The sequence below is a fragment of the Petaurus breviceps genome, unplaced genomic scaffold, assembly GCF_028583685.1.
Source record: "Petaurus breviceps papuanus isolate PSGF00001 unplaced genomic scaffold, PetGlider_PUasm1.0 98, whole genome shotgun sequence".
Lineage (NCBI taxonomy): Eukaryota > Metazoa > Chordata > Mammalia > Diprotodontia > Petauridae > Petaurus > Petaurus breviceps.
This window is the reverse complement of record NW_027187460.1, coordinates 42,277,951-42,300,755: the sequence shown is the minus strand read 5'-3', so window position 1 is coordinate 42,300,755 and position 22,805 is coordinate 42,277,951. Positions and strand designations below refer to the sequence as shown.

Here is a 22,805-nt window from a genome sequence, read left to right as displayed (position 1 = left end):
TCTCTCTCTCTCTCTCTCTCTCTCTCTCTCTCTCTCTCTCTCTCTGTCTGTCTCTCTGTCTGTCTCTCTCTCTCTCTGTCTCTGTCTCTCTCTTTCTGTCTCTCTCTCTTCCTGTGGCATTGTGTCAAATACAACATTCACTAGGGATATTGTAGATCATAAGTCTCTTCCCTTCCTAGAAAGGCTTTCACTGTTTTATCCAGATTTTCAATTTGCCACTAGATTTAGTTACTGCCCTTCAGTGAAATACCAACTTCCCCAAAATTTGCTAATCTGTCCTCCATCAACTGGGAATCCATTGATTAGCAAGCTTTGTTCCACATGGATTGACTTTAACACTCTTATTCAGTGGTTATGAAGTTCTTCACAATGTCCAGGCTACTTACTCAAATCAGCTCTTTGCATTCCTCTCCCTTCTACTTCCTCCCAAGATTTCCTTATTTCAAGTATCACATGGCTTGTGGTTACAAAGTTATTTTATTCTTTAGTTCTTATTATGTCTACCAAGATAAAGAAAATAATACCAGTGTTAGATTCCAAGTTTTTAAAAAATGTGTTGAAGAATGTCTCCTGAATCTAGGTTAAGTGTTAATATACTAGAGGCATGTAATTAGATGTTCATTTTAAGACAAAAACAGGATTATGATTTACTTTGTTTGGATCCATCTTTTTGTTATAAGGGGTAAAAGCAGAATTGGTGGGCAGTGATAGTGATACAAAAAAAATAAAAATGAATATTTTTAAAGTGTCAAAAATTGTGGAAATAATTCCAGAAGTGTAATACAGATAAGTGTGACCATTTTTTAAAATGTAGGATAATACTTTTTCTATATAAATTGATTTATAAACTCTTGACTATTTATGATGTTCTTTTGTATAATCAATGTGTGTTTGGTGAGAGAAAGCTAAACTGGTGATGATGAGCTGTCACTTTCCGCTTCAGAAGTATCAGAAAAAAAGTTGTAATTACTTGGCCTCCAACAAAATATCATATCCTTAGACAACTGAAACTTGAGGTATGGTAAAAAGATATACTCTTCCTGCAGTGTGTATATATATACATCTATCTATCTATCTATCTATCTATCTATCTATCTATCTATCTATCTATCTATCTATCTCTATCTATCTATCTATCTATCTATCTATCTATCTATCTATCTATCTATCTATCTATCTATCTATATATATATACATATATATGCATAAGGGTAGGAGCAAGTGCTTAGTTAGAGACTTCCTTCAATGACAGAAAGTACAGACTCTCTTGGAAAGAGGTGAGCCAGATTCACATTCAGATATTGATCCATCCCTCACATGACTTTAATACTTCTTTACATTTAGACCCCCAACTGACACATTCACACACATATCCTACACCTAAAGAAACAAAAAAAAACATATCTGTAACAAAAGTTCATGATTTCTTATACACACTTGGTTCTGCTCTTTTTATATTGAAATATTTATGTTTTTGATGTTTAAGTTTATAGTTAAAAAAGAAAATGTCTATTATTGTTTTTTTAAATCTTCAATAAAAAACATGGGTAACACTTTGCTGATTATTTTATTAAGGGAAATTTTTTTTTTCAGTTACAGGTTAACCCACAGGTTTAAAAGGTACCTTCCACTTTCAATATTCTCTGTTTTTGTGATCTGCATGAAAGTAGTGAACTGAGAGAATATTTATGACATTTTTCCACCCCTATGTAATGGGTAACACTTATAAATGCACAGAGGGCTGTTTACACTCTTTTCCATACAAGTCCAAGGGCACTTTGTGCCATAGCTGCAATAATCCCAGAATCGATTAAAATGAATTTTACTTTTCTGTATTTTTCCCCATTTTTTTTTCTACAGAGGCATGGAGAGCTGAAATGCATTCTATGTTTGTCTTTTCAATAATGATGTAATCACAGTTTAATGAGAATCTAGAAGGGAGAAGAGGATTCCTCCCAAGGAGGTTTTGCAAGTAGAATTCTCTTGAAATTGAAGGACAATTGAAGTTTCTGAGAATCCACTTACAATAATTATCTTTATATACAAAATAGATACAAAATGATGGACAAGGGTTCTAACAACTGGGGTCATCAGAAAAGTTTTCATGCAAAATGCCAGAAATGAATTTATTCTCAATTTATCCCTTTCAGTAAATAAAAATAGTGAATATAATAGTAACTCCAGTGATACAATATCCTTTAACAAAAGAAGAATTAGGTATTCTTGTGGGCATTTGATCAAAGTAGAAAACTTCAATGTTTTACTTTTAAAATCTAAGATTATTAATACAATAAGTAATTTAATTTAATCTATTGTATAACCTATGTAGTATCTTACATAATTTAAATACTAAACAAATGAAAAATTTTTCTAATATTAGCAAATTTATTACAAAGAAGGTACTAGAGTACCTGTCACCTCACTATCACTCCAGGACACTATTTATTGACAAGTTACCAAAACCTTGTTATATTTAACATCTTCTAGTTCTCTTCCTAACTACATACTACATTCTTTACACATGAAATCCCTTTCGTGGTAATGATGCCAAAAGCAGGATGCGGAAAATGTTTGGCTCAAACACCAAGCATGTGTTCACAGACCCATGGGGACCACACTAACCTGCAAACAAATTTCAAAATCTCCTTTATTCTCAGACAAAAACTGAATGGGAAATCTTATATGTGCACCTGTTTCCAATTCAATTCACAGGGCAATTCAAATTGTTGAGTTTCATATGCAATATATCATTGTATGGCCTTGAGCCCTGCTTTACTTTGTGATTATCCATCCTCCTAGTCTTAATCATTCTCTGAAGATGGTTCATGTCTATTTCTATTATTAAAAAAACAAATATGATATTGAAAGATTCTTACAAATGTGCCTTGATCTGTAGAAATTCCTTTCCCAATAATAATGCTCATTATATGGCTCTTTGTCTCTAAAGTATAGAAGCATGTGATTTTCCCAGTTTATGATTTATACATGTGATTTGCTCTCAAAATAGCAATAATGTGAGAACAATACACAAGATGTGGATCTTTTCCATAAGTAATTATTCTTAACTTCTAGTCATGGTAAACTGAGTAGTTTGCTTATTTGTCACTGAATCTTTTTTATATTTAACTTTTGTGTCTCATTTAGAATATTGCATCTGTGTGAATAGATCAAAATCTATTTGAAGGCAGTGATTGCATCAGTGAAGGTCATGTATAGGCATGTTGAATAATTGTTAAACTTAGAAAGAGTTATGGGGAATATATGAATATTAAATAATTATACAAGAAAGCTTTTCCATCCTTATTCTATTCCTCTATTTTATTGGTGAACTAAGCTGTCAGTCTTGACAGAATTTGTAGGAAAACTTTTAAATACAATATAATTGTCATGTATACTTGTACATTTGAAAGATCAATAACTGACAAGGATTATAAGAATTATGGGTGTCATAGGCTGCATTCTGCAGAGTTTAAAACCTAGAAGTGACTATAGATATCAATTCAAATTTCTGTCTCTCTCTCTCCCTGTGTTCCTGTCTTTCTCCTCTTTCTTTTTTTTTTAAAAAAGGTATTTATATGTTTTTGGTTTTCAACATTCATTTTTATATGTTGAGTTCTAAATTATCCCACTCTTCTCCTTACCCATAGGCAAGATGGGCATGCAACCTGATATAGGCTATACATGTTCAATCATACTAAACATATTTCTACATTAATCATATTGTGAAAAAAAATCAGAAAAATAAGAAAAATCCACAATAAAGAAAAAAAAAGACAGAATAGTAGGTTTCAATCTGCATTCAGACTCCATAGTTCTTTCTCTGGATGTGGATAACAATTTCCATCATGAGTCTTTTGGAATTATCTCAGATCAATGCATTACTGAGAAAGGCTAAGTCAATCAAAGTTGGTCATCACCCAATGTTGCTGTTACTGTGTACATTGTTCTCCTGGTTCTGCTCTCTTTTCTCAGCTTGAGTTCATGTAAATCTTTCCAAGTTTTTTCTGAAATCCTCCTCCTCATCATTTCTTATTGAACAATAGTATCATATTACATTCATATACCACAACTTGTTCAATCATTCACCAATTGATGGGTATTCCCTCAATTTCCAATTCTTTGTCACTACAATAAGAGTTGCAATCAATATTTTTTTCACATGTAAGTCCTTGTCCACTTTTATGTTCTCTTTGGGATACAGACCTAGAAGTAGTATTGCTGGGTCAAAGGATATTCTTTCATGGCCCTTTGGGCAATAGTTCCAAATTGCTCTCCAGAATAGATGGATCAATTAACAACTCCACAAACAACACATTAGTGTTCCAATTTTCCCACATCTTCTCAAATATTTATAATTTCATGTTTTGTCATTTTAAACTATCTGAAAGGTGTGATGTGATACCTATGAGTTGTTTTAATTTTTATGTCTCTTATCAGTGGTAATTTATGAGGTCTTATCAGAGATGTGAGCTGTAAAACTTGTTTCCCAGCTTTCTGCTTCCCTTCTAATCTTGGGTGCATTGACCTTGTGCAAAAATATATTAAATTTAATGTAATAAAAATTATACAATTTGCATTTCTTAATGTTTATATCAATTGTTTGGTCATAAATTCTTCTTTTTTCATAGAAATGAAGGGTAAATTGTTTTTTGCTCTCCTAATTTGCTTATATTATGACCCTTTATATCTAAATTGTGTACTCATTGGGGTGGCTAGGTGACACAACAGCCCTGGAGTCAAGAGGACCAGAATTCAAATCCAGCCTCAGAAACAACACTTACTAGCCATGTGACCTTGGGCAAATCACTTAACCTCAATTGTCCTGACTCCCCTCACTCCAAAATGCAAATAATTAATAATAATAATAATGATTGTGTACTCATTTTAACCTTATCTTTGTATACAATGTAAGATGTTGGTCTGTGACTAGTTTCTGTCATACTGTTTTTCAGTTTTCCAAGAAATGTTTTGTCAAATAATTAGCTCTTATCCCAGAAGCTGGAGACTTTGGGCTTGTCAAAGACAAGAATAATATAGTTATTGACTACCCTATCTTGTGTATGTAACCTATTCCACTGATCCATCAGACTATTTCTTAGGCAGTACCAAGTAATTTTGAAGATTGCTTCTTTATAATACAGTTTTAAATTGGTATGGCCAGGACATCTTCTTTTGCATTTCTTCATTCTTTCCCTTAATGTCCTGAATTTTTGTTCTTCCAGATGAATTTTGTTATTAATTTCCTAGCTCTATAAAATGATGCTTGGTAGTTTGATTGTTACAGCACCAAATAAGTAATCTAATTTGGGTAAGATTGTAATTTTTATTATATTAGCTGAGCTTCTCATGAGGAACTGATATCTTTCTAATTACTTAGATTTGGCTTTATTTGTGTGAAAATGTTTTGTAATTGTGTTCATATAGTTCTTGGTTTGTCTTGGCAGGTTGACTCCTATATATATTATATTGACATTAGTTATATTAAGTGTAACTTCTCTTTCTATCACTTGCTGCTAGGCTTTGTTAGTAATACAAAGAAATGCTTATGATTTATGAGGATTTATGCAATATCCTTTAACTTTGGAAGAGTTGATAATTATTTCAAATACATTTTCTTAGCTGATTCTCTAGGATTCTTTAAGTATATCATCATATATTTTGCAAAGACTTAGCTTCTTCATTGCCTATTCTAATTCCTCCAATTTCCTTTCCTTCTCTTGTTGTTAAAGCTAACATTTCTAATACAATATTGATTAACAGTGGTGACAATGGACATCTTTTTTTTTCACCTTCAATCTTATTGGAAATGCTTCTAGCTCCCTTAAATCTACTCTTCCTTCTATCAACCCCTCTACCTTTTCTTTCCCCTTTCCCCAATACTTCTTTGTTACCTTTTGTCCTCCTTTCTATCCATTCACCTTCCTTTTATTTTCCCTTTCCCCTCCTATTTCCTATAGGGTAAGAGAAATTTCTATTCCCAACTCATTGTAGATGTTATTCCCCCTTTAAGCCAAATCTGATGAGAAAGTCTTCCTCTCTTCTTTCCCTCTAGTATAATAGATTTTTGTGTCTCTTCACATAATGCAATTTACTTCTTTTCTGTCTCCTTTCCTCTTCTCTAAGTACAATTCTTTTTTGTTTCACCCCTCAATTATTTTTTAATCATCACATCAAAGTCAAATTATACTCATACCCTCTATCTATGTATACCCACTCTAAAAGACCTAATATAGTTCTCAAGAGTTACAACTATAATCTTCCCATGTAGGGATGTAAACAGTTTAATCTTATTGAATATTTTTTTCTTTCTTATACATTTCTTGAGCCTTGTATTTGAAGATCAAATTTTCTTTTCAGCTCCATTTTTTTTCAATCAGGTAAGTTTGAATGTCACCTATTTCATTCATCCTTTCCCTTCAAATATTCGGATCAATTTTACCAGGTTTTTGATTCTTGGTTACAATCCAAGATCCTGTATTTTCCAGAATATCATATCCTAAGTCTTCTGATCCTTTAATGCAAAAGCTGGTAGGTACTTTGTAATCCTGACTGTGGTGCCATTACATTTAAATTGTTTCTTTCTGGCTGCTTGCAATATTTTCTCCTTAACCTGATGATTCTAGTATTTGGATACAATATCCCTTTGAGTTTGCATTTTGGGGTCTCTCTCAGGAGGTGATGAGTGGATTCTTTTCATAATAATTTTATCCTCTGATTGTAGGACCTCAGGGCAGTTTTCTTTGATGATTTCTTCCAGGCTTTTTTTTTCTTTTGTGGTCATGGTTTTCAAGTAGATTGACGATTCTTAAATTATCACTCCTGGATCTATTTTTTCAGGTCCATTGTTTTTCAAATGATGGTATTTTCTATTTTCTTCTATTTTTTACACTTTTCTTTGTTTGGTTGATTCTTTATGCTTCATAAAGCCATTCCCCTCCACTTGCTAATTCTAATTTTATTTTATTTTTTGCTTTTTTTTTTCCCTTGGAGGGCAGTTGGGGTTAAGTGACTTGCCCAAGGTCACCTGGCTGGTTTTTGTGTAAAGAGTCTGAGGCCAGATTTGAACTCCAGTCCTCCTGACTCCAGGGACAGTGCTCTATTCACTGTGCCACCTAGCTGCTGCCCAAACCCCCATTCTAATTTTAAATGAATAATTTTCTTATGTTAGATTTTGCACCTTCTTTGCCTTTTCTCCAATTCAACTTTTTAAGGATTTGTTTACTGAACTGGATTTTTTTTCCATTTGGCCAATTGCATTTTTTTAAGCAATCAGGGTTAAGTAACTTGCTCAAGGTTACACAGCCAGGTGTTTCTGGGTGGGTGCTAAGTGTCTGAGCCCGGATTTGATCCACAAGTCATCCCAACAGTGGAGCTGGTGCTCTTACTCGCTGTGCTACCTGGCTGCCCCAAGGCCAATTGCATTTTTAAGTAGATGTTTTCTTCACTCATTTTGGGCCCTTCCTGCTCTAAGCTTTTGACACTGTCATTTCTTTTCTCAATTTTTCTTATAACACTCTTATTTGACTTTTAAACTCTTTCTTGATTTCTTCCAAGAAGGATTTTTGGGTTTGAGAAAAATTCATCTTTCCTTTTGAGGTTTTGGATGTAGGTATATTGACAATGTTTTCCTCCTCTGAGTTTTTGTTTTGACCTTCCATGTGCCCCTTAATCTTGTTTTCTATTTCATTGCTTTTAAAGTTGAGCTTTCCTGCTAGAGCACTGGGGGTAGTGTCCCAAGAATTTTGTTCTAGGTACCTGAGACCTGGTCACTGACTTTGTGTGCTGGGGCCCCTGGTGCTGGAAACTGAAGCCTGTAGTGGTCTTGCAGCTTATATGGTGCTGAGCTGGAGTCCTAGTGGTGGTGTCTGATGTGTGCTGAGAACAAGTTGCCTTTTTTGCATTTCTTTGGGGCTACACTGAAACAAGGAGAGATTAGGCAGCTGTAGCATGGCTGCCTCACCCAGCCAGTGATAAAATATGTGGAAGTCCCCTAGTGGAGGATGCCTGCCCACTCAGGGCTACACTGAACCATGTGGTGTTTTTCTGAGCTGGAGTCTGTTGTTTCCCCTGGCTATGCTAAGTCATGTGGGGGATTCTGATATTGGTATTTGCCTTTTCCACCACACTGGTGCTCAGTTTTTCCTACTGGATTGCTGAGGTGGGCCTTTTTGGTGGTTTTCTGGGACACTTCCTGTCCTGGAATGTGCTCCTCTTTTACCCTCGTGAAACAGACCTTTCTTGCCAATATTGTAAGTTTCTCAGGATAAAAAACTGTCCCATCCCATCTTTCCACTGTGTCTGCTATTCCAGGTCTTTTCCTGGGGCATTATTTTTCTGTTTTTTTTTTTTCATAGGTCAATATGGCAGAATGACAGTGATTTACTACTTACTCTGCCATCTTGGCACTTGGAACTTTATTTTCTTTCAAAAGAGAAAATTGAGACAGTTGTGATTTTGATATTTCATCTTTTCTATTGTTCTCATTGCTTGCTTTTGAAAATTTTCACTGTATGCTTCTATCCTGTCACTCTTTCATCTATATCTTGAAGGTGAGTCTCTTGCATCCTAAAACTCTTTGTGTCTGTGAATTTTAGGGTTTGTTGGGCAAGAGTACCTGCACTGATTAATCTCCATTGGGAAAAGATTGGACATAGGAGGATTTCTTGTTGCCTTAGGCTTAATTATAGCCTGCTGTATAGACTGAGGTTCTGAGAGCAAGCTATATTTCTTATCATGAATGAGTTATTGTAGCCCCCTGCCCATTATTGTCCCTTTCCTTTGTGTATCTAAGTAAAACTAGGGATTATTCCATCTCTCAGTATTGAGCCAGGATGAGAGTTTTGTGTAGAGACATTCCTATGAAAGATACTCACCACTGAACCCTAGGTCATAAACTTAGAAATTTCCCCATGCTCAATTTATAGGACACAAGAAAATGTTTAGGGATAAAAACACAATGGGAACTTCAAGTCTTGAAAATCATACATTGTTAATTCATGAGATTTTTCACAAGTGCATATATTTCAACTTCTTAGGCTATATTTTGTCATCACAAATCTTTTGAATAATTTTTATAGGAGTCAAATTTTAAGGAAAATATGTCATTTTCCATCTTTCTCATAATGTGCCTTTCACTTGCCTGAAATGTCACATCTTCTCCTTTTTGGTACCTGGACAATGCACACACATATGTTCATATATGTGCAATCTCTCCCCTCCCCAAAGAAAATGTAACATAAAATTATCTAAAAGTTAACCATTATCTGGAGGTTAAGTATACTATCCCCTTCCACCTTTTTTATATAGAAGGTAGACTTTAGAATATTTGAAGAAAGATGAGTACAAAGTATTAAAATAATTGTTAAAATTGAGGTAAAAATAATTGAGAAAAATATTAATTCTACTCTATTGCATCTCTCCATCCACTATTTAAGCATATAAGGAATTAATGCACATTAGACAAGAGGGGGGAGGAAGAGAATACAAAAGGAACAAATCTTATATCCTGATTTTAAACGTCTTCCTCTCTAGTCTGAATAGAAGATACTGAAAAAATAACAAATGATAATGAAAGGAATGATCATGACCTCCATGAGAGCAGGGAATGTCTTTTGCTTTAATTTGTGTTCTCACTTATTAGCAGTGTCTGGAACATAATAGGAACTTAATAAATGCTTATTGACTGATTATCTAGATTTTGAGTCTGAAATCTGAGTTCAATTTTTGATTCTAATACCTATTTGCTGTCTCACTTTGGAAAAGTAACTTAAGTTCTGTGGATTTCAGTTTCCTTGTCTATGAAATAGGAGAGTCAGACTCTATATAATAGGTCATCTCTAAAGTTTCTTTCAACTCTAAGATCCAAAATCTGAGAAAAAATAAAGAGATAATCTTTATGAATTGAGCTGAAATTTAACAAGTGAAGGCATTCATATCTCTGTAAAGGTTAATGACTAGGACTAATAATCTAATAGCATCATTCTATTAAAATTTCTCACTTTCAAATGAGCAATTGTCTCTTAATGACCAAATTTAAAGGCTTTTTTCCTTGTCCTTGTCCTCCTTTGGTTCTCCATATCATTTAACAATATTGACTACACAATCCCTTTAGACAGCCTTAGCCTACCACAATGCCATTTCTTTTTCTACTGCTTTCTCTTCTGTGAATCATTTTATTTTTAACCTCCTCATCTTATCCACTACACCAACTTTAGCAGTCCCATTACTATTTTCTCTTTTTCCAACTGTTTACCAAATCTCTCTACTGACACGACCAAATGCACTCCAAACTCAATGTGCACACAATGATTAACTATCTCCTATGCAATAAGGTCTTTCCCTGAATTCCTTGTAGTTATCCAACTGTTCTTTCAATCTTCCAGGCTAACAGTTTTAAAATACTAGGCAACCATTTTCTCTTTGTCTTTCTCCACAATATAATCACTTCCCAGTCTTTATAGTTTTTCTTACATACCTGTACCTTCTTTTCCATTCTAATGCCTACCATCAGAATTGAGATGCTCATCATGTCTTGCCTGGCTTATTGAAATATCTTGCTCACTAATTTTTTCCCTATTGCTTTTTCCCTTTCTGTTTAATCCAGAATACTTGTCAAACCCTTCCTCCTAATGTTTGGTTTGAAACACATCATTCCCATGCTCACAAATCTTTATCATTTGTCCATTGCATACTATTCATACTCCTTAGCATGAACTTCCATGAACTGGATTATATCATTCTCCTTCACATAAAACCTTTCTGCTAGCAAAACAGTGTGCTAATTAACTTCAGGAAAAAGTCAATAATATAAATTAAATTTAAAATCATGTATTAAGTGTAAGAGAGAGATTGGAGATTGGGGGTAACGGATGGAAAACTTGCCTCAGAGTCAGGGAGATGTGGGTTCAAGTCCCACCTTGGACTCAGACTGTTTGTGTGAATACATGTACATCAATTAAATCCTTGAGACTCCAGTATTCCTTAAATCTATGAATTGTATAAAAGGAGCTCACCTAAATTGGCAAATTAAAAGTTCATTATACCAATGAATACATAGATACAGTACATTTCACTACCTATTAGGTGAATCTTTCTGACCAGAAGGGGAAAAAAAGGTGCCAAGCAATTAGGAGAGGAAAAGCAATGGACAGCTTATGTGTTCCATTTGTTTCTATGTAATGCTTAAAAGGATTGAGTCAGGTGTTTAGCATGTTAGGAAGACCCCTTAAGACAGTTTAAAGGAGAATGAGGACAAGATTCATTCAACAGGGATAAATTTATATAGGTTATGATCTGTCTTGTGGGAAGGAGTACCTTCATTAATGATTGCTGAAATCCATTATAACGTCACATATGTGAATATCAATATACTTTTGTGCACATTACTTATTACATCTGCACTGCATTCCCACTATCAGATGTTGAAATCTAATAAATAATTAATGATCAAATACAAATTCCACTTCCTCTTTGAAATGTTAACTGACCTCTCCTATTGGATGTGTTTATTCCTTTCTTTTAAATTCCTATGAGACATTATATTTTCAAATTACCTTCATTTGAGAACATGCCTTACCTATATTATTAGAGTATAGAAGCAAAACCAAAAGGTGCTTATTAGGGGATTACAAAGATATTTTAATTTAGAGGACACTATCAGTACTTGAATCCATTCAATTGAAACAATGGAGTTTAGCATATGGTTAACAAGAATAACTAGTTAAAACAGGAAAGTGAGATTTTTCCTCAAATATACAATGCTCTTCTCTAATTTAGTTTACTCACTCTTTTAAGGACTTTGTGCAGATTACTGGTCCTGGTAAACATTAAACTCCTAGGGGAAAAAAAAACCCACACAGCAATGTATGACACAGATTTAATATTAAACTTTATTATTAAGACAGTCTCCTTCACTTTCTGAAGTCTAGGAAATAAACGGAGCAACAAATCAAGCTCTGATTTTTACCATTTGTTGATTTCTGAAGTATTAATTCTCATACTGAAAATTTAATGAACAATTCCTATAAATCAGCATAATGGTTTTATGCGATTTCCCCCAGAAATACTCTGGGACTTGTTTTAGGTACAAAATATCTTAGTTAATTCTCTACCCTATTTTAATTTTGCAGATACTCTAAAACATTATCCCTTAGCACAATGTCTTGAAGTTATTAGTCACTTAGCATTAATTTAATTTATTTTTGAATGGATAACCATACTTTTTTCCATTATGAAGAATGATTATTACATATACATGAAACTTAGCTGATTATAACTATTGCCAATTGATTAGAACCTAGAAAAGGTTTAGGAGTAGTGAATCTTTATTGAAATTGTATATTTTTAGAGTCATTTAGAGTAAGGATTCTCAACATGATGTACATGAATTAAAAATATATATACACATGCATAGCCACATATAACATATGTAAGTAAATCACTACATTTCAAAATCATTGGTGGTTATTGTAATATTTTCGCATGTAAATTTAAATTATGAAAATTAGTAATTTTATGGTTTACAATATTATTTTGAGTGTAGATTAATGGGTTTTATCAAGTTGTCAAAGGAATCCATCACACACATACACACACAGATTTTAAGAACTTCTGATTTAGAGTGAAATTTGAAGACTGTGAAAAAGATATATCTTGATAAGAAAGATAAACAAACTGATCATTTAAAATGGACAATTCTGATTCATTGCAAACCCAGGTTTCAGGGTTTTCCTAAACAACAAAACTCAGGGAATATAGGGAGAATGGATATTCATGGTAAAGCTTTCAGGGCAGTAGTCAAGTGTAATGGCAAGCAAAGTAGTACTTTGTGGGGAGCCAAAGAGGCCTGAGCCAGGATTTCAGATAATTTTGTTGATATCAGTGGACCTGAATATCAAAGACCTCTTTGAGAAGCCACTTTTCCTCAAGTTAGCTCCTGAGTTCTTTTGATAAGGGTTACACTTATAAGGATGTTGTTTGAGTCCTGAGACCAACAGGCTCTGCCCCAAGACTTTAGTTGTTCAAAACCAAAATATTTTAATTGTTAGATGGTCAGTTCCTATGCAGATGTACTTGATGATGTGGCTTTGGCTTCAGGCCTTGAAGCCAGCTCTCAAGAACATCCTTTGTAATGTTATAGCATATGAAAGGAGTTAACTAAATTTTCCTAAGACTTTCTGGCACCTAGAGAATAAACGGTCTTACTGTCATGCTACTTCCAGGATATGACAGACTAAGATAATGATATGAATACTTGAGATCCCTTCCTTTGTCTCATTGCTCTATAAAAACCTTGTCCTAAGAATCAATAAATGGAGTTCATCATTCTTCCTCGAAGTACCTACATGGCCTGGTCATTTCTTATTCACATCTCTGAATCATGCTAAGTGCTGGATACTGAGCAGCCCCCTGCAATACTTGACTGCTTGTTTCTGCTATTCAAGTACCTTTGACCTTCACTTTTGATGAGTTTTTGTTGGAAACAGTATACATTGTGTTTCCCTTAACAAACCTAAGGGGATTTGGAGACCTTCCCTGCCCTTAAGAGGCCTAAGGGAATTTGAAGACTTTCTCTGGCCTTAAAAGACCAAACATCATCACATGGACCCCACAGTGGGAGGAGCTTGCAAAAAGAGCAGAACAGGAAAGGTGGAACAGGAAAGAGCATAGAAGAGAAGAACTCAAGCAGAGCTGGGACAAAGCAGAACTAAGAGGGAAAGTGCTTGTGATTTTGGCACTGTGGAGCACTCTATCTTTTGGTCTGTCAGAAAAAAGAGCCCTGTCTGTTGTTTTTGAACACAAGTCCTGAAAGAGGACTTTACTGCTGTTACAGAAGTCCTGGGACTTTCCTATTGATTTGTGTTTGATTTCTCAGAAAGAAGCCTTATCTGTTGATTTGTGCTACTTTGTCAGACCGAAAGTGAACTGAGATGATAGTGTTGACAATGTGTATAAATATTGTTGTAGCTCTGTTAAGCTCAATGTGTGTAAATATCATTGTAGCTCTGTTAAGCTTTGTCTGCCTAGAAATGGAAACTTTAAATAGCTTGGAGTGGATCAGTAAGCTGAGGTATGAAACAGGAGTGGAAAGCTGTCTACCTGTGAGTCCAGGCAAGAATTGGGAGACCTGTCTACCAGTGAATCCAGGCACAAGTTGAGAGTGGTCAGGCCCTGGAAGAGGATGAATGGCTTAAGTATGACTGGAGGTCAGCCTGGGGTCAAGATGAAAGACTGCACTTGGATACTCTGTAGTGACTTATGAGATTCAGACTTACTGAATGATATGTTTTGTTTAAGACTACGTGGCCACCAAAAGCAGGATGCACCCTGGGCTTAATAGCACCTCTTCTCAATTCAAATATGGAAGAATTTGACTTTGCAAATGCTCCTGAGGAAGCAAGAAAGCATATAAATAAGTGGATAGAAGAAAAGACATAAGGTAAGACTGCAGATCTGCTAGCTAATGATTCCATTAATTCCCTGACCACTCTGGTACTTGTGAATGCCATCTATTTCAAAGGAAAATAGGAAAAACAATTTGACAAAAGCAACACAACAGGAAAGATGTTCAAAATCAGCAAAGAGCAACAGAAACTAGTACAGATGATGTTCAAGAAATCATTTAGTATGTCCTACATAGGAGAAATGTTTACCAAGATCCTAGTTCTGCCTTATGTGGGAGGACAAATGGACGTGGTCATTTTGCTTCAAGATGAGAATACCAATCTAAAAACATTGGAAAAAAGGATTTACTGCTGAAAAACTAGCAGAGTGGTTAAATCTAGAGATGATGAATCAAATGCAGGAAGAAGTTCTCCTTCCCAGATTTAAATTGGAGGAGGATTTTGACATGAAATTGGTTCTTTAAAAATTGGGGATGTCAGATGCCTTTGATAGAGCCACAGACAACTTTTCTGGGATGTCAACCAGGAATGACCTGTATCTGTCCAAGGTTATACACAATGCTTTTGTAGAATTTAATGGAGGAGGCATAGAAGCAGCTGGTGCCACTGCAGCAAAGATGTTGGTGGGATGTGCAAGAAATCCTCCACAATTCATAACTGACCATCCTTTCCTTTTTCTTATCTGAGATAAGAGCTGAAAAAACAATTTGTTTTTGGGCAAAGTGCTCTCTCCATAAAGAGATCATTTACCCTTGATGGAGTATTTACCCTCCTGCTATTTACAACTGTGTTACTGAGACTCTGATGTACCCATAATCCAAAGGGCCCTTACCAACATGGTGATAATAACTTAAAAATAAAATTCTTGATTGGAATGTTTAAAAAAAGACTATGTGGCCACCTTAGTAATAAGTTGTTTTTTTATATTGTTGTGAATATTGTGCCTTAGTTTCTTTTATATTGTGATTTATTTTATTGCTAAATAAATAGAGAGTTCACTATACTATGCAATTAGATACTTAGTTATTCACAGCAACAGTGCACAGGGGAGCTGTTTGTGATTGACTTTACAGAAAGCCACACAATTGCTAAACTGGTAGCATCATATTGGGGGCCAAAAAGCTGATATCAAGCTTGGAATTGTAGACTGAAGCATTCACTCTGTCGGTGGATGTATAGCAGTTGTTATTTTTTTTTTGCTTAGAGTGCTTTCCATAAGCTAAGCCATTATTCTGTACACATATATAATATATAAATATATGCCTTTTATATATATGCTATGTTTGTGTGCACGTGTGTGTGTATACAATGCTTCTTTAATTACCTATTGAAATATCTATAAATAGTTCTGCCTACCCAGTTGTCGTCATTCTCTTAGATTGGATGCCATACATTCAATTGGTTACTCTGTTAGCATATTTGATTATCTTCATTTCACTGTTATACGGAGCCAAGTTTCTCATAAGATAAAGTGTGGATTATATCAGGTAGTATTTCTGAGAGTTTTTCAGTTTCCTTTGAATTTTAAGTTCTTGGTTTTGTTCCTTCTCATTTACACACACATGCATACATCATACACACATTTATGATAGAAAAACAACTTATTTACTCAAAGTCATTCTTTAAACAATATAGCTGTTATTGTATACAATGTTCTCTGGTTTCTGTTCATTTCCCTAATCATTATTTCATGCAAGTCTTTCCATGTTTTTCTAAGATTATTGAACTTATATTTTCTTATAGCACTGTGGTTTTTCCATCACAATCATATACCATAAATTGTTCAGTCATTCCCCAATTGATGGACATCCCAGTAATTTCCAGTTCCTTGTCACCATTTATCGATTGGTAAATGGTATATATGTGTATATGTAAACACAAAAACATATATGTTTTATGCATACATATATATACATAAGTATATATGTAAAACAATTCTGTTTTTCTCAACTGTCCATTCATACTTATTTTTCTTTCCTATCTTCCCAATTGTACACTAATAAATTATTTTGCTGTTTATTGTTTTATTTTATTTTTCCCACCTCCCCCTTATTCAGAGTCAAATATTTATTTCTGACAAATAAATGTGTCAGATCCATAACCAAATATACCCAAGTAGATGTTGAGGAAGAATTAGTGTATCTTAATTTATGTCATAATTTTACCATTTCTTATGTTTCTTTTCTAGCTTTTTTCATTGTCTGCCACAAGTGTGTTTTTTTTTCAGTTTTCTTTATTTGTTTTTCTCTCCACATCACACATACAACTCTCACTGACATCTCTTTGTCTGTGTGTTTGAACAATATATCCTGCAACAATGTACTCTCTTCCTTCTTACAGTGATCACCTTCTTTTATCTCAGGTTGCACCATTCAATAATGGAGTATACTGGATGTATTCATAAAACCAAGGAAGAAGATGCTTTCTTCTAAAGTGACACCAGTGATCTTTGAAAGAGTCAGAAATGTAGCAGAAGATCACTCAAAGCTCTAGAAAGAGATGCATGGTTGATATGAGCAATATACAAAATATTATTATGAAAAACTACTAAGAAGAAGAGATGTGAAAACTACAAAATGTAAAAAAAAAAAAAAAGAAAAGAAAGATTTGGGCCAGTTCCACACATTAAGAGGAAGGGAAAATCAGTGGGTAATCCATGTGTTATATTTCTAACACTAAAATGCTAGGAGAATGTAAGGAACATTGCTAGGATACTTGGTAGACCTTCTGTAGTGAATTTATTTGAGTACATGGATGATAGTCACCTAGTAGGGACACACAGTTTATATTACACATTGATAAGATAAATTCTATAATTTTGTAGTAGAAACTGAATAAATGCTTATTAATCAATCACTGAATTAAATTGGTCTGTTCATTCTTTTCTTTTTTGTGAATTATTAATTTTTTTTGCTATTGCTAAGGATTTTATTTTTTTATTTTTAATGCTTTATTAACTTCTGATTTACATCCTTCATTTCTGCCAGATTTTGAGGTAAAAATGTTCTCCCCGTTTTTCCCCTACCCACCACCCCAAAATAGCAGTCCCACAGGATATCTGCTCCTCCAATCTGCTCTCTCCCATATTTTCTCCCATACCCCTTTCAACTTTTCTAGTGAATCTCTATGCCTCAGTGCCTGTATATCTTATTTCCCAATTACATGTAAGATGGTATTAATAATAGTATATATATATATGTGTGTGTATATATATACACACACACATATATATATATATATACATATATGTTTGAATATTTGATTTTAAAACTTTCAATTCTAGATTCATTCCCTTCCTTCCTTGTCACACACCATTACTGGGAAGATAAGCAGTTCAGTATAGGTTGTACATGTGTGGTTAATGCAAAACAATAACATAGTAGATATATTGTAAAAGACTGATTATATTTCCCTCCCTCCTATCCCACCTCCCACTTGTTCTATTCTCTACATTGATCCCGTCCCTTTTCAAAAGTGGGTGTTTCCAACTTCCCTCTCCCCCCAGCCTGCCCTCCCTTCCATCATCCCCCCATCTCATCCCCTTCCCCCCCACTACTCCACTGTAGGGTGAAATACCCTATTTTGTGTGTATTTCACTCCCTCCTCAAGCAAAATTCAATGGGAATAAGGTTGACCCATTCCCTTTTGCCTTCCTATTCTTCCCCTCCATTGTAACCATTTTCCCTTGCCTCTTCTGTAAGAGATAGTTTACCCCAATCTGTCTCTTCCCATCTCCTCTCATTATATTCCTCTCACCTCTTAATTTCACCTTTTAAGTATCATCCCTTCCTTTTAAATTGGTCCTGTGCCCTCTATCTATATATACCTGTAAACATATATACACACATTCACATATGTATTCATATGCCTATATACCCTCATATATATATATATATATATATATATATATATATATAATCCCTTCAACTACTGAAAAAAGTTTCATAAGTTAAAATTATTGTTTTTCCATGTGGGAATGTTAATAGTTCAACTTTGATAAGTTCCTTATAATTCCTTTTCCCTGTTTACCTTCTAATGCTTCTCTTGCTTCTTGTATCCGAATGTCAAATTTTCTATTCAACTCTGGTTTTTTTTAGCAAGAATGCTTGAAAGTCCTCTATTCCACTAAATGCACATATTTTCCCCTGAAACATGATACTCAGTTTTGCTGGGTAGGTGACTCTTGGTTTTAATCACAGCTCCTTTGCCCTCTGGAATATCATATTCCAAGCCCTTCAATCCCTCAGTGTAGAAGCTGCCAGAAGCTAGGTTATCCTGATTGTGTTTCCACAATATTCAAATTGTTCCTTTCTGGCTGCTTGTAATATTCTCTCCTTAATCTGGGAATTTCAGAACCTGGCTATAACATTCCTAGGAGTTTCCTTTTGGGATCTTTTTCAGGAGGTGATCAGTGAATTCTTTCAACCTCTATTTTGCCCTCTGGTACTAAAACATCAGGGCAGTTTGCTTTGAGAACTTCCTGGAGGATGATTTCTAGGTTTTTACATTGGTCATGGCTTTCAGGTAGTCCAATAATTTTTAAATTATCTCTCGTGGATCTATTTTCCAGGTCACTGGTTTTTCCCATGAGATATTTCACAATGCCTTCTATTCTTTCATTTGTATCTGTTTAACAGTATCTTGATTTCTCATAAAGTCATTAGCTTCCATTTGCTCCAATCTAATTCTGAAGCAATGATTCTCCTAATTGACCTTTTGAAATTCTTTTTCCATCTGGCTATTTTGGCTTTGTAAGGCATTCTTCTCCTCATTACCTTTTTGAGCCTCCTTTGCCATTTGAGTCAGTCTGTTTTTTAAGGCATAATTTTCCTCAGACAGGTTGTTGACACTCATTTCATAATTTTCTTGCATTGTTCTTGTTTCTTTTCCCAATTTTTCCTCCACTTCTCTTACCTGCTTCTTAAGGTCCTCTATGGCCTGTAACCAGCTTGTATTTTCCTTTGAAGCTTTTGATGAAGGAAAACTTCACTGTTTTCCTCCTGTTCCATGCTTTGCTCCTTTTTGTCCCCAAAATAGGACTCTATTGTTGGAATCTTCTGTCTGCTTTGTTTCCTTTGGCTGCTCATTTTTCCACTCAATTTCTTGACTTTTGGGCTTTTTGCCACAGTAGGACTCTGCCACCAGACAGGGGAGCTTTCGTCCCGAATGCTGGGGTTTTCTCAGCTGCAGGAGGTATTACATGGGTGCCCTCTTGGAGGTCTCCACATGCTCTGGCAAGCTGGACACACACCCCAGGACCTCCACCCTAGATTGCAATCCAGATCCAAGCAGGTTAAAGCAAAAGCAATTACCCCTCAGACTGGTGCTTTGTCCCCCTGCACTCTGCAGGCCAAGAGCTAAAGCCGCCACTTGACATTGTCTGGCTGTGCCAGCATCTCAGAGGCTTTTCACCCTGGGGGGGGTAAAAGCCATGCACTCCCACTTACTGGTCACAAAGTCCAGACTGCACTGACCTCTCACTTTGTCCTTCGCATCTATGTGTTGATAAATCTGGTAACTGCCACTGCTGCTGCTGATATAGAATCCCTCTGGCCTGCTGGTGGCTGGTCAGGCCCGCCCTGGGGCTAAAGCCTTGGTGTGGGGCTGGGCTCGGCTCCCAGAGCACTGTGCTGGATTCCTGCTGGTCTGTCGGGCTGTCCTCAGTGGGACGTTAGCTTCTCTGTGTCATTTTGTGGGTTCTGCAGCTCCAAAGTTTGTTTAGAGTCTCCTTTTGACATGGATTGGGGAAGGTGGAAGCCGCAGCCACGGGAAGGTGGTGCTTCTCCTCTGCCATCTTGGCTACTCCCCCTGTTCATTCTTTTCTACATGATCTCTTTACATAAAGTTTAAACCTTTTGTTACTTATATAACTTCCCTTTTTGAGCTAGTCAAACACAGTTCTCTCATATAGTTCTGTATAGAACATGGCATTAATTCATTTGGTATAAATGATTTTCTGATTGTCTCTTTCCTTTACTAAAATGTAAGAAATGTTGTTAATGCAAAATCTCAATTTATTTCAATGAAATGCTGAATCTATTATACTTTATCTAAGCTTTAATTTTTACATCCCCATGAATTTTAGGTTAAAGATAATGACTTGGGATTTTATGTCAAGCCTCTCTGTCACATCTATATGTAGCCCTCATTTAGGAGCTCTATCATTCTACAGAAGCTGTAGCAATGTCATCATGTTCCAGATCTTCAGGCTCTTTTCCTGAGTGTGATGTATTTCATCTAAAAGTTAGAAATTCAAGGGATTTTTAAGTATTTAAAACTGAAAAGGGATTATTAATTATAACTATATCTAATTTTGAGGTCAAAATTTCCCATAATTTATTCATTTGGAATACTAAGTCATAACAATGATCATAAGACTTACTTAAAGACTAAATCTAGAGGTCTGAAAATATTTATGAAATTCTATATGCCAGGGTTCTATAATAACGAAAGAAAATAATTATTGAATCTTATATCAGACTGTGAAAGATGCCACTAATATAAAATCATAAAGGTTTATTTGATTAATTATGATAAATGTAGCCACATATACCTGGCATAAAGAAACACCTACATATATAAACATTTTTCATAACAAGAAGATTGGCCCTCCTATTTCACCATTATTGCTACAGGTAGTTCTTAATTTCCACCTCCTAAAGTCAAGAAGCTTATAATATTAGCAAAAACAATTTGTTATCAAGTAAGTTTTCACCCTAGTTCATGCCCTTATAAATTTCACTTGGATTAATGCATCATAAATATTTAGAAAAAAAAAGGACTTTAGTAAAGTGAATCCAATAGAAATGATGTAATCAACTTCTGAAAAGTGATGAAATATATAGTGTTCTGGACATGGAAGACAGAAGATATGAGTTCAAATCCCAGTTCAGCTAGCAAATAACTGTACAGTCATGAGCTTAGCCTCACATGGGCTCTGGCTATTCATCTTTAAAATGATAGCAATGGACTCAATGATCCCAAGTATATTTTACAAGGGTATACTTCTATGATACTTATTGAAATTGTACTTTATTCTACTACAAAAGCATCATGGTATAGTCATAGAACACTATCTGAGTGATGAGTTCATGTCTTTTCCCTCACACATTCAAGTTATATGGGAAGATGCAAGTCAGAGCTCCAAATAATTCAGTAGGAAGAAAAAGTGGGGAAGAGTTGATGAGGAGGTAGTTTCTGCACAAGAAATCTCCTACAATGAAGAAGTCACATAAGTGGGTATTCTCCTCTACTTTCTTCCCCTGTCCCTTCAAAAAGTCCAGGTCTGACTCAGGCAATCATTTCTCCAAACCTAAATCTGAATGTCAAATACTACAGTGACTTAAAAACCAAACTGAATTACTCCACAGTTACTAGTATTTTTGTTTGTTTGTTTTTTTAAGGCAGCTTGACAATATAGTATATAGAGGGGTTGAATTGGGGTAAGAAAGACCTCAGGTCAATTCTAGCCACAGATACTAGCTGTGTGATCCTCAGCAAGTCACATAAACTGCATCTTCAGTTGTAAAATAGGAATAATAATAGTATAAATCTCAAAGTTAAGGTGAGGTCCAAATAATATTCATAAAGCAAATAGCATAGTAACTAGTACATAATAGGTACCATATAAATGTTTATTCTTTTCCCTTTCTCTTTTTTTTGTTCTCTTACAATAGAGTATCAGTGGTGCAATTGCTTTGGAAATATGTCTTTGGCATAAGTTTGCCTCTTCAATTTAGGGCATTGTCCTGACAAACTAAATGTGTATTTTCAAAACCAAAGTGTGTTTTGTTCTTACTATGGATAATCATCAAGAAAACACTAGAATATTAGATTTACATGAGATTTTTTTAGACTGTTCACCAAAATAAACATCTGCATACTTCAATCTCCTAAATAATATCTTAAAGCTCTTTCAATAAATGTGAGTAAGTAATTGTATTTTCTTATTAAATTGCTACTTTTGGATATAAATGCAGCATATTTTCATCTCAGTTGCTTAATGAGAAGACCTTACAAGATTGACTTACACATGAGCTTTCTTAAATGTGCATCTCTCCCAGAAATTTTTTTCATCATTTATCAAGAGTTGGTGTGGGGATCTTGTCACTCTTGGAAACTCTCATCTCAGAAATCAAGTATTTGAATTGGATAACTAAACATAATAAGACACTCACCTATGAATATACAAATATAAATATGTAAAAATATAGTCAGAGATGAGGTTTAGTGTTCCAAATTATCAGCTAAAATTATTCAATAAAGAAGATCTGCATTGTTGTCACAGTTCTTTTACAAAATAGCTTACTGATATTAATCAAGTTTACTTATCCTGTTAGTGTCTCATTATCTTCATCTTTTTTTTTTTAAAGCAATCAGGGTTAAGTAACTTGCTCAAAGTTA

The 22,805-nt window shown here is 34.8% G+C and overlaps 1 pseudogene; it reads left to right on the top strand.

Moving 5' to 3' along the window:
- The window catches only part of LOC138156062 (serpin B6 pseudogene), a 22,969-nt pseudogene extending 7,694 nt beyond the window's left edge, over positions 1-15,275 (top strand).
- Positions 15,276-22,805: the final 7,530 nt, after the last annotated feature.